This window comes from Impatiens glandulifera, chromosome 1, assembly GCF_907164915.1.
Source record: "Impatiens glandulifera chromosome 1, dImpGla2.1, whole genome shotgun sequence".
NCBI lineage: Eukaryota > Viridiplantae > Streptophyta > Magnoliopsida > Ericales > Balsaminaceae > Impatiens > Impatiens glandulifera.
In genome coordinates this window covers 56,139,103-56,151,434 of record NC_061862.1, presented here as the reverse complement: position 1 = coordinate 56,151,434, position 12,332 = coordinate 56,139,103, and the positions used below count along the sequence as shown (strand labels likewise).

The following is a 12,332-nucleotide window of genomic DNA, read 5'->3' as shown; positions in this document are numbered from 1 at the left end:
GACGATCGCCAAGCAACGCCGAAAGACGCTTTCCCGCGAGCCCCGACTCCAGCAGCTCGCTGGACCACGAGACCACGCATGCAACTGCAGTAGTTCGCCGGACCACGAGACCACGCATGCAACTGTAGTAAGGCGACTGTAGCCGCTGATACAAAAGATGAGTTACACAAGTCGAGTGGAGGACCATGGTGTCGAACAGGTCGCTTCACTAGAAGGCAATGCAGTAGTCGAGGTAAAAGTTAGTTTGCGTCCGGCGCAAGATGAAGGTAAAATATAATTTGCGTCGACATAATTTAAAACAAAGTAGTTTTAATACTTATTCATGTATGTCATATAAGTGACCTCAATTCCAAGCAACTGTTTTATTTTTTTTACATTGTGTCGTAATGTAAAACAAAACAATTGAACCCTAGTCACTTGTATGAAAGGCGGTAATAAGTACCACTATACTACAACTACTTTGTTATAAATTGTGTGGACGCAAACTATACATTGCGTGGTCAATTTGTGTATGTGGTGAGGAAGAGAATCAAATTGAGCCCTGAAAATGCTATCTTCATTTTTTTCAAGAACATTCTATCACCCACAGGTCCGTTACGAACTTGCGATTGATAACTGCTATAATGAGTTATATTGAATCTCTAAATAGGTTATTATTGAATTATTTTATTGTGTTGCAGCTGCTATGATGTCTGCGGTTTATGAGGAAAATAAGGACGAAGATGCCTTTCTTTACATGACTTATAGTGGCAAGAACACCTTTGGGTTGTTTTAGAACTAAAAAGAAGAAGAGATTAATTGTGAATATATATTAATATGTATTTTATTATTTTGTATATGTCTAAATTATATATATAATTTATGTATTAATATATTTAAATTTATTTAAAAAAAATAAAATTAATTCGATTTAACAAGTGGTTCAACCGGTTAATTCGGTTAATTTTAATTTTCATTTAAAATTAATTTTTGAAAAAATAAACGGCCAGTCATAACAGGGAAATATTATGTGCCGTGCTTACACATATTTTTCAGAAACTAGACACGGATAGTTGAAGCATGTTTACTTAAGTTATTTAATAATTAAAATAATAATAATTAGATAATTGTCTTATACAAAAGCAATAAATTAATAAAACAATAAAACAATAAATAAGACATTGTTTTCACTAAAAAATGGACTTAAACTATTAAAAAATTGACTGAAATACAACACAAACTAAATGTTAGTTAATGTTTTTTATCTGCGGCAATTAAATTTTAGTTTAACACAAACTAATGTTAGTTAAGTTTTTTCATTTGTTTCGATTCAAATTGGTTGGTTTTATTTATAAAAATATATTGTTAATTAATTGACTATCTATAACAAAATTAATAAACAATAAAATTAATTCAATTTAAGTACATTAAGTAGGTTGAAAAAGTAATTAAAGAAGAAAGACAAATCATTTTTATAATTAAGTTAAGATTGAACTGAAATAAAATTTATAATAATAAGACATTTTTGAAATATAACATCACAATAATCATAAATCATGCAATCCCATTAAATAATTCTTGATTAATTAATCAATAGAATTATTAATTAAAATTATTATTATAAACTATAAAGTCGATCATTAACTAAAAAGACATCAACAAATATCAAATTATCCAAAATTAAATACTAAATATCTAATATTGTCATTAGTCAAAAAAAAATAATAAGATTTACATTGTTAAATATATATGGTGACATCACTTATAGATAAGACCTTATTTATAAGAATGAGTGATGATTAAAATCATTTCAATTCCCTCTATAAAATAGAGGATTGAACCTACATCATAAAAATACATTTAATAATTAAGTTTTGTTAAAGTGTTTCATAAATTTGTTTTCTAGTAAATATCTAAATTTTAAAACTACATATAATCAAATAAATTGTAAATAAACAAAATAATTAATGTTGGTTAGTTCTATAAAGTGAGATATAAAACTTTTTTCAAACAAAAGAAAAAAGAAAGACTTAAAATTTGCCATTCTTATGCAATATCTCAAAAAATATAAAAACTCATAATTAAAAATATTTTAATGGAAAAACAATAGTTGATAAAACCTTGAGGAAAGATTTAATTATTTGAAACTCCTTTATAAACATTAGAAAGATAATAGTAAACTTAGTTACATTTCAGGCTTTCAAAATTTTACTGAAAGACTTTTTAAATATACTTTTTTGTTTTATTACTGGAAGCCTCAAAGATTACGTACATAGTAATTGGCTGAGAGATGCATACACGACAGAATCAATAACAATCAAATTAAATAAGATTTAATTTCGAGAGAAATTCCAAAATAAAAATTTATTTTTATTACATATATACTTATTTTTTGAATTGGACTTGTCAAACAAAAATAACTTTCAAGTTGGGAAGCATACAAAATCTTAGAACCACTATTTCAAGAAGTTAGGAATATTTATATAACAAGATTAAAAAGTTTTCCTAGAGATATTGTCTAACCAACTCCCATTTTTTTTGTTTGTACGCGTAAAACCAAATAACATAAGAGGGACAAAAGAACTGCATCAAGAACTGCCAACATTTTAAAAAAGTTTTTTCACTCATCCTTAATTTTCTATGTTCAATGTTTGTTTAAAAAAAAAATGAATTGTATTTATATGAAGGAAGAAAACATTGTCAATTTCTTCATAAATGCAATAAATGTACATAATTTCTTGGAAATTTTCATGATTCTAAAACAGACACTCATAATTCAGTCAAGTAAAATCATGAACGATGCAAACCATGCATTTTAAGAGACTAAATAATTGGAATTATTTGAATTTGGAATTATTTAAATAGGTTTGTTTCACTAGTACTGTTAATATACAATTTCTTGTTCCTCCTTAATTTCTGGTGTCACATTCTATCCTGTCAAAGATGTGAGAGGAGAACCTATATACATATTTATCAGGTTATTTATATAATTTTGAGTACATTAATCTATTCATTGGTTAAGACTTCATCTAGTAATGCTTTTTTTTTTGTCATAGTTATATTTCAGCAATGTTTATAAAACATAAATATCTATATTTATGTTTTTAATCATGTATATTAAAACTTAGAACAATGGAGATTTGTAAAGAATCGTTTAAGTTTAAGGCTTAAAAAATAAGTTCTGAAGCGAGCACGGCTAAGATTTGAGTTAAGACATGAGCACACGATTATTTACTAATGCTATTTTTTTTGTGCAACTAATTTAATGATTTTGAATTTAATACTTATATTAATTGTTTTCTTTTTAATAATGATAAAACATTTTCATTATTTATATAACTATACTTTAATTCTTTATTGATGAATATGGTTTGTAATATTTTAAATATTATAAAATTAATCTATAATCACTAAATACAAAATGAATACACTTATATCAAACTAAGTTCTTTATGAATTAGGTGGGGAGTGATTTTAGTCTAAAAGGTATATAAGTAATTGGTTGTAACATTATCTTAATAGTATAATCAATTTTTCAGTAATTTTGAATTCTTTTCAATATTTAAATTAAAAATATTGTTTATTAATATCATTTATAAATAATTAAGAAAATTAAGAATCTCAAACTAAAAATCTTAGTTGTAAAAAATTATATATCTTACAATAATTATTTCTTAGAAAAAAATTGTTTTTTTTCTTAAAATTAATTAAACTCTTTGTTAACATTTGAGACACCTAAAATAAATATGACAAGATGTAGACTAATTAATTAGCGACCCAATATTAAAAAATTGATCAAAATACAACCATGTTAGTTAAGTTCTGCCATTACACTTTTCCATTTCGTGTGGATAATTTCAATTATAAAAATTAATTGTTTATCCCCACTAACTGTTTATAAAAAAATTAAGAAGATGTAAAATTAAGTTCACAAGAACGTGAAAAATTAAAGAAGAAAAAAAGTTAAGAGTGAACAGAAATTAAATTTATTATAATAAATCAATATAACATCACAATAATCATAATTCATGCAATGCCATGAAATAATTCTTGATTAATTAATCAAAATAATTATTAATTAAAATGATTATTATAAACTATAAAGTCATTAACCAAAAAGACATTAATGAATATTAAATTATTCAAAATTAAGATGTTACTAAATATCTAATATTGTCATTAGTCAATAAGTAAGATTTATATTGTTAATATATATGATAACATCACATAAATAAGACCCCTTATCTATAAGAAAAAGTGATGATTAAAATCATTTCATTCTCTCTATAAAATAAAAGATTGAACTTACATAAAAAAAATGCATTTAATAATTAAGTTTCGTTTAATAATTAAGTTTCGTTTAGAAGTGTTTCCAAGATGATCTAAATTTTAAGACTACATGTAATCAAATAAATTTAGTTACACTCCAATTATTAGAGGAATTATTAAATATATTATAAATATGACGATATCCTAATCTTTTATTTATTTTTTATTTAATTCATTATTTGCATTTCTGATAGGATCGGTGACACCAATAGAGATCAAGACACATCTCCAAACTTAGTCATGATGATGAGGAATGAAGAATGAAGAAATATTGTGGAGTAAACCAGATCTGGAATATCCAGATTATGAATGTGTTCCACAAAAGAATGCTTTTAGACTGATAGATTCTCTTTTGAGAGAATAAAGATAGTCTTCGTTTCAGAAAAGAAAACTTAATTATAAAATACAGTCCTTAATCTACTAGAAATACAACAAATAAATTCTAATTTATGTAGATAAATATTGGAGTTACTTCTACAATGGTACTATGTTGCTTTTGCAGTTCATCATCTGATACCTATACTCACGCAGCTTCAAACTTGGTTGCTTCAAGTAATCTTTGAGGAGACCATTCAACAAATAATTGATATTGTTGGAATTATTTCCAATATTTGGGTACATATATTATTTAATAATTGTATATTAGTTGTTATTATAATAAAGATTAAAGCCCAAATAAAGTGATCTATTAAAGTATAAAGGTTATGGGCTTATTTAGACATCTATAATAAATATGGGGATATATTTGTGTAGAAGCAGAAATACCATTTATTATTTCATTGATGGGCCGAATAATAAATGGGTATATTAGGCTAGGTCCCCAACCCATATAGACAGCCAGCCTATTTGTTTCTCTCATCGAACAATAAGGTTTATGTTCATCTCTCAAGAACACTAAAGAAGAAGGCTATCGATATAGGGTTGGAAGACTTAAACCCCACCCACATCTGACATTCCGATCCAGGTCCAGATCCAGAACAAGAAGATCCACATTCAGATTCAGGTCCAGATTCAAGATCAAGAAAAGATCAAGAATAAGAGAATAACGAAGAACGGCTTAATGAACCGTTCTGCATTCAAGATCCAAGTACGTTTTCGCAATTACAGTTTATCTCGATTTATCGACATAGAGTATACAGATTACAGACTTAAGGATTAAAGATTTAGACTAAAGAAACTAACAGATATGGGGGTGGCAACTGGGATAAGGAAACTGTCACTCGAGCTCTTCGAGCTACTTACAACAATCCTGAGCGAGCTGTAGATTACTTATATTCAGTATGCCCTTGAACTTGTCAATTTTAGTTTCTTTTGGCATGTGAGATATTGATATATGTATTAACATTGTAGGGAATTCCAGAAACAACAGAAGTTGCAGTCCCTGTACCTCACTTTCCTACAAGTCAGGTTGCCTTGGAAGGGACTGGAATGGGCACAGTTTCTAATGCTTCTTCTATCGGAGCACCCAATTCATCTTCACTGAACTTGTTTCCGCAGGTAGCATTCACACTTTTTTTCCTTTGTCCTCTATGTATTTTTTCTGTTTATTGCATGGTTAAGATGTAACAGGAAGCTGTTTCTGGTGGTGGCAACGATGGACTTGGTTCTCTTGTTTTTCTCAGAAGCAACCAACAGGTTTTGATTACTCTTTATTCATCCTATTTGGAAACTTATATTTGTCATGGTTACATTGGAAAATCGACAAAGTTAAAACTGAAAGTTATTTTTTTCGTTTGGTATAAGATTTGTTCTGCATCATGATTATTTTGGATCAGCCAAATTATAGTGGGATTTTTATTGCTTCTTTTAGTATATAAATCATTTTCTAGATCATGATCCAAATAATAGTGATTTGTTTGCCTCATTTGATATAGAGATTTTTTTTCTTGCTCACGATAAGATCATGATCAAATTATATTTTAGATCATTTTAATTTTTAGATGCATAACCAATCACAATCAACATGATTTTTTTGTATACCAAAATAGCCCATTGGTAATTGGTAGCCTAGGTAAAAGCTTGGAGTACCCAGATTGACAACTTTCAGTCATCTAATGAGACTTTAAAAACTTATAAAATTGAAAATCATTTAAGCAGGGTCCTTGCTGTGATTCTGGCACAATTTATTTTTAATGGGTTCTTTGTGAATTTGGCTTTCAGTTCCAAGCATTACGCATTATGGTTCAATCAAATCCACAAATTTTACAGGTGTGTTTTTGATAATCTGTTTTGCAAAAATGCTTATTTGGATGGGTTTTTGGGTTGGTAGATCATATCTTCTTTCTGTTTGCAGCCCATACTTCAGGAGCTTGGGAAGCAAAATCCACAACTGTTAAGACTTATACAAGAGCATCACACAGAGTTTCTTCAACTGCTTAATGAGCCTAGCGACGTTTCTGAAGGGTCAGTATATTATGACTAACGCTACAATTGAATTTGATATGTGCATTCCTTTTTGTAGCTTACTGCAAATGATCAATAGGGGGAAGATCTCATAGTTTTTTATGTATCCAAAGATCAGTGAACTCAAAAACTTTATTTGTCTGGATTTTGATCTAAATCCGGATCCAGATGAGAAATATCCAATAATTTTTTAACTAAGATCTATTTTCAAACATGGTCTCAACTGAATCCTCTGACAGAAAAAAAAAGTGTTCCAACTTGGAAAGATGATGACACCTTTTGGAGAATCCTATTTGGAATATTTTATGGTTATCTATGTTGTTATTGCTAATGGTTTATTAGTAAACTAAATTCTCAGCGATATGCTCGACCATGCCGATCAGGAAATGCCTCATTCTATTAGTGTCACACCAGCAGAGCAGGAAGCAATGCACGTGAATGGATAATTTATTTTCTCTTTAATCTCTTGATTCATTTTTTTTCACAAATTTGTCGTGTTTTACTATTGAGGTGGTCTCCATTTGCAGCTTGAGGCAATGGGATTTGACAGAGCCGTTGTAATTGAGGCATTCCTTGCCTGTGATCGTAATGAGGAATTGGCTGTTAACTATTTGTTAGAGCAAACGGAAGACTACTAGGATTGAATGGTAAATCATTTTCCTGAATTCTCTAGTCTCACATGTTTGCTCACCAATTTTTAAATAAACTAATTAAGGTATATGCTAAAGGCAAAAATGGGCTCATTTGTTTTTGACCTTATGACTGCTTGAAGTCTTGAACAACTGCTTTCTAAATATGTTGCCATATTCGAAGTAAATTGCTGCACCTATTTGTTCTATGATGGGTACAAACAAGATATAATTTCATTGTATGACAAATCTTGAGATATTCTATATCTTAATAACTGTTTTTATAACTTTAACAATAAATGGATCAGGATTATTTGAGATATTTGAATGTTTTAAAGTGATTTGCATCTAATCATTCAAATTGTCTCACGTCTACACTTACATATCTAAACATTCAAGTTTTAGGTTTAAATTTGTTAAACTTGCATGCCATTTATTTGAAATCTAAGTTTTCAAATTATCTCAAGGTTAATAGTTTCACTTGCAGTAGATGTACAAACTAATCTTGGAAATGTTTCATGATTCTGGAACTGACCTTCATAATTCAGTCAGCTAAAACATGAATGCATCATGCATACACAACATACATTTTCAGAGAATCAGATTATAATTATTTGAATTTGGGGTTATATTTGAATTATAAATTTAAATCTTGTTTGATTAAAAAATTGATTATTTAAAATGAATGATTAAATATTTATTTAATATTTGATAAAATAAATAAAATACAATAGATTTATAGAAAATCTTCACTGGGACTATTTAAAAAGAAATAGATAGATAATATGATAAAAAAAAATTTAAATCATCCCCACATTTATTATATGGTAAAATTTGGAATGAAAACTTTATCAATAATAACCAAAACAGCTGGTTAATTTTAATTTTGTAAGCCATTTTTTAAAATTATCCACTAAAGTGCACAAATATCTTTTCTTGTAACTTGTGTTATTTGTAAGTTGAACACATTTTGAACATTATTTCTGTTAATATTTTGAATTAAAAAGTTTGATTTAAATAAACTTTTAAATTATTTAAAATTTTATATTTATAAAGATAAAATTTTACAAATTTATAAATAATTATTATAAGATTTAGAAAATAAAGTGAATTTACATTTATAAATTTTAAAAAATATATTATAATTATTTATTTGAATAAATGAATTAGGTTATTGATTTTGTAAATATGATTAGTTTATTTATTATTATTTTAATTAATTTATACTTAATTATATATATATATATATAATAATAATAATATATAACTAATATTTATTAATTATTCCATTCTTTCTTTAAAGTATACACGGTTTCATGTTCACAAATAATTATTGAAGTAATAACTGAAAAATAAAATATAAAAATTATTAATATAAGTAAATCATAATGGCATACAAAAATTATTAACATAAATAAATCATAATGGCATAAAGATACGCATATGAATATTTGTGGGATCCTAAAAGGAGGGTCATCTAAAAAATAACTCACTTAACTTCGATTTTACAAAAATAATTTTTTAAAAATAATTTTGACATTTTTACTTTTACTTTTTTTTTTCTCTTTTCCCCCTCATTTTCTCATTACTTCTTTCTCTCCTCCGGCCGACCGTTGCTCTCCCTTCCCTGATTCCCTCCCCTCCCCGAATTTTCTACTCCTGACGATCGTCATGCAACGCCAAAGGACGCTTCCCCGCGAGCCCCGACTCCAGCAGCTCGCTGGACCACGAGACCACGCATGCAACTGTAGCAGCTCGCCGGACCACGAGACCACGCATGCAACTGTAGTAAGGCGACTGTAACTGCTGATACAAAAGATGAGTTACACAAGTCGAGTGGAGGACCATGTTGTCGAACAGTTCACTTCACTAGAAGGAAATGCAGCAGTTGAGGTAAAAGTTAGATTGCATCCGGCGCAAGATGAAGGTAAAATATAATTTGCGTCGACATAATTTAAAACAAAGTAGTTGTAGTACTTATTCATGTATGTCATATAAGTGACCTCGATTCCAAGCAACTGTTTTATTTTTTTACATTGTGTCGTAATGTAAAACAAAACAATTGAACCCTAGTCACTTGTATGAAAGGCGGTAATTAGTATCACTATATTACAACTACTTTGTTATAAATTGCGTGGACGCAAACTATAAATTGCGGGGTCAAATTGTGTATGTGGTGAGGAAGAGAATCAAATTGAGCCCTGAAAATACTATCTTCATTTTTTTCAAGAACATTCTATGACCCACAGGTGAGTTACGAACTTGCATTGATAACTGCTATAATGAGTTATATTGAATCTCTAAATATGTTATTGTTGAATTATTGTATTGTGTTGCAGCTGCTATGATGTCTGCGGTTTATGAGGAAAATAAGGACGAAGATGGCTTTCTTTACATGACTTATAGTGGCAAGAACACCTTTGGGTTGTTTTAGAACTAAAATGAAGAAGAGATGAATTGTGAATATATCTTTACTCATTTGAAATGCTTTATTTTCAGTCTATTTTAATTTGCTTTATGTGAAGATGGAATTTGGTGATATGATATAGAGGAGAGTATTTATGAAACTTTTCAATCTTGTTTTCTTACCAGTTTGTGGTGTGATTAAAATTAATTTAGAAATGATATTCTTGATTAATGATTCTTTTACTTTTCCCCTTTCATATCAATTAAAAAGTAAGGGTTTATTTGATGTTGGTTAATTAGATTAAATCTAAATAAAAAAATCTCCCAATAACTTGAATCTAATAGGAAAAAGGAATTTGAACAAGTTTAATAAGGGAAACAATATGTTTTCTCCTACAATAAAAATGAACCAAAAATGGAAGAATTTATAGATATAATAAATGAATAATTCTAAACAAATGGTTTATCTATGACTCTTCCATGTTCACTGAAAATTCTCGATAATATGTCGTTAGTGAAACAAATCTTTAAATCCACTGCAAGTAAAAAAAAGGAATATATTATTTGGAATGAAACTAAAAATCATGAAAAGATTACAATAATCATATCACATATCTACATTCTAAAATTGTTTGGTTATCAATTTTGGAGTAGACATTATCAAAGAAAACAAATATATTATCAAAGAATAAGACATCCAGAGGGGAACATCCAATGTTGTTTGGCATTAGATTAAGAACCTTTTTTAACCATATTCACTTTATAATTCCACAACATAAGTGCCAAATGTTATTCTCCCATCCCAAACATTTGGTGAAGGGATTTCTTCCAGAAAAGAGTAAAAGAAATTGAATGGAGAATTAACACTTTGCGTCGGCGCAAACAACACTTACGCAAACTGTGCATTTTGCGTCGATGCAAAGTAAAGTTTGCGAATGTAACATACATATTCAGTCACATTCAGAATGGACACAATTAATTTGTGTCCCTCGAAGAATGCAATTTGCGTGGGGACGTAATATATAGAAAGATTATCACACATTCAGTCAAAATAATAACCATTCATACTCATTCAAACCACATTCAAACCATTTAGAAAAATATTCACCTAAAACCCTAAAAACCTAAAACCCTAAAACTTATCATACTCAGAATGCAAGCGGGAAAAAATAAAAACTCACCTAAATATGCAAGCGGTGAATGGTGAGGTTAAGGGTCAAATGGTCAAATTTTTTTAAAATAAGTTATTTTTTAAATAAGACTCATTTTCAAGTTCATTTTATCAAATTTCCCTATTTGAGAGGTTCTATCTGGTGATGAGTGGATAATTTCGGATCAACTTTCTAGTTTTTGTCCAATATTAAGTTTTTTTTAAATAAAAAATAAAAAAATTATCATTAATTTAACTTTAAGTTTTCCTTTGTTTAAGATAGAAATAAAAAGGTTAAACACTAGTTTTTCTTTCAAGCCAGTGTGAACTTATTTGAGCTAACTTAGACTTAAAAAATATATATTATTTTTTTATAATTTGTAAGATCTTTAACCTTAAGTCGAAACACTTTTTACAAATATATAAAATATTTTTAAATACACTTTAGCAAACATAACAAACATTATAAACCGGATGAAATCAAAATAAAAAAATATTTAAAAGAAAACTATTGTCTTAAATATATATTAATAATCAAATCTTTTATATGACAAGATAACCAAGTAACTTAATAAGAAATATAGAATATCTAATTTTAAAGATTAAATACTGATCAAAATTTTTTCAAATAAATCTAATTTTTAACTTTCATGTTAAATTTTTATATATATTTTTAATATCAATGTATTTGAATAATTGATTATAATGATGTAAATTGTATAAAAATTAATTAGTTATTATCTTATTATTTTATATATATATAAATAGATTTTTACTTATATTTTTTATCAGAAAATATGAATGTTGAAAATACTCTAAAATTTGTAAAAAGTTGTAATATGAGTATGGAATATAGTTAATAAGAAAAAAAAAGTTAATAAAATTCAAATTTAACAAAACTGAAATATAGTTAGAATTGTGTATTATGAGTAAGGTTTTAAAATACGTGGTTCGACCGGTTCGACCGGTTCGACCGCGAAACGACTGAATGGGCGGTTCGGATTTTGACTTCAATATGCTTATCTTTCGAATATCTTTCGAACCGGTCAAAATTCGGATCGACCGGAAAATTAAACTGGATATTTCCGATTCGAAAGGTCTGATTCTCATCTTGTTTACTATTTCTCCACTCTCCTAAAAAAAACTCTACTCGGTCTCTCAGATCTATTTTATAACCTCCAGATCTATTGCGGGGAAGAAAGAGGACGATGGACGGAGTAAAGATGCAGTGTATCTAGATCTGAGAAGTTAAGGAACGGTAACTTCTGAGGAGTTCAGAAATGTAAAACCAGTTGGGTATATGATCTGCAATTACCTCTTCCTCAACTTCTTCAAATTTCAAACAAACCTGATCGCCACCTGCATTTCTTCTCCTCCGTTGACCTGACCTGACCGCCACCTGCATTTCTTCCCCTCCGTTCTATCTGCATTTCACT

At 28.3% G+C, this 12,332-nt stretch overlaps 1 pseudogene; it reads left to right on the top strand.

Annotated features, from left to right (window-relative positions):
* Positions 1-157: 157 nt before the first annotated feature.
* LOC124928685 lies at positions 158-7,349 on the top strand (annotated as a pseudogene).
* The last annotated feature ends 4,983 nt before the right edge of the window (positions 7,350-12,332 follow it).